General features: G+C 38.9%; 1 pseudogene across 1 annotated transcript; it reads left to right on the top strand.

The window, feature by feature from the left end:
• Positions 1–333: 333 nt before the first annotated feature.
• On the top strand, positions 334–887 carry LOC308436633 (large ribosomal subunit protein uL22-like; annotated as a pseudogene). The gene has a single exon. The product of its transcript is annotated as a large ribosomal subunit protein uL22-like (transcript).
• Positions 888–1,356: the final 469 nt, after the last annotated feature.

Raw genomic sequence — 1,356 nt, forward strand, 5'->3', positions numbered from 1 at the left:
GCCATTTCTCTAGCCCCAATTTTAGAGGATTTAATTGCTTTTTTTATCCCTTCCTTTCATTTATATCAATATTTTCTTTAGTAGTCTGGCCTTAAAATTTTGATCCCCTTGCTTTTTGCCTTCCAAGTGCCAGGATTATGGGTGGATACCACCATCTATTATGTTATGGATATTTTTAATTCAAAAAATTTTTAATTATTTTTAAAAACAATTTTTGAGTTGTATCATTACACACAAACACTGACATATATAAATATGACTGCTAAGTCCATTTTGTGTTGCTTATAAGAATGTGGTTGTCTTCCTGTAAGCAGCCAGAGGTGACCTGTGAAGATGGTTCGCTACTCTCTTGACCCAGAAAACCCCACAAAATTATGCAAATCCAGAGGTTTAAACCTTCGTGTTCACTTTAAGAACACCAGGAAAACTGCCCAGGCCATCAAGGGTATGCATATCCGTAAGGCCACTAAGTATCTGAAGAATGTCACTTTAAAGAAGCAATGTTTGCCATTCTGGCTTTATAATGGTGGCGCTGGTAGGTGCGCCCAGGCCAAACAGTGGGGCTGGACACAGGGACGGTGGCCAAGATAGAGTGCTGAGTTTTTGCTGCACATGCTTAAGAATGCAGAGAGTAATGCTGAACTTAAGGGTTTAGATGTAGATTCTCTGGTTATTGAACACATCCAGGTGAACAAGGCACCTAAGATGCGCCGGCGAACCTACAGAGCTCATGGCTGATGAACCCCTACATGAGCTCCCCCTGCCACATTGAGATGATCCTCACTGAGAAGGAACAGATCGTTCCAAAGCCAGAAGAGGAGGTTGCACAGAAGAAAATGATATCCCAGAAGAAACTGAAGAAGCAAAAACTCATGGCATGGGAATAAATTCAGCATAAAATAAATGCAGTTAAAGTAAAAAAAAAAAAAAAAAAAGAAAAAAAAAAAAGAATGTGGTTTCAGTGTTAGCCACTCAGAATTAAATCAACAGTTAGGTGGCTAATCTCTAGGGAAGGCTGATTCTTGCACTCCGAGCATTCCTTAGTTGCTTATAGTTTTTTGTCTGTGGGTGGGGTACCAGGAGATTACCTTTTCCACGGTAGCATGTTATTTATTTAGTATACTTTTTATTCAGGTCTTGTTTGGGCAGCAAAATTGCTGTGGTATCAAGAGTATTGAAATAATTTTCTTGATGACAGTACTGTCTATCCGGCAGGGAGGGTGCTTTAAGAGCAAGCAGAGATGACAAGTTCTAGAGGAAAAAAGGGAAGTGTGAATCACGTGAGAGGCTGTGGGTTGTTTTTTGAAGATGTTTTTATTTTTTTAATTTATTTATTATATATAAGTATATTGTAGC

This window comes from Micromys minutus, assembly GCF_963924665.1.
Source record: "Micromys minutus genome assembly, chromosome: 25".
Lineage (NCBI taxonomy): Eukaryota > Metazoa > Chordata > Mammalia > Rodentia > Muridae > Micromys > Micromys minutus.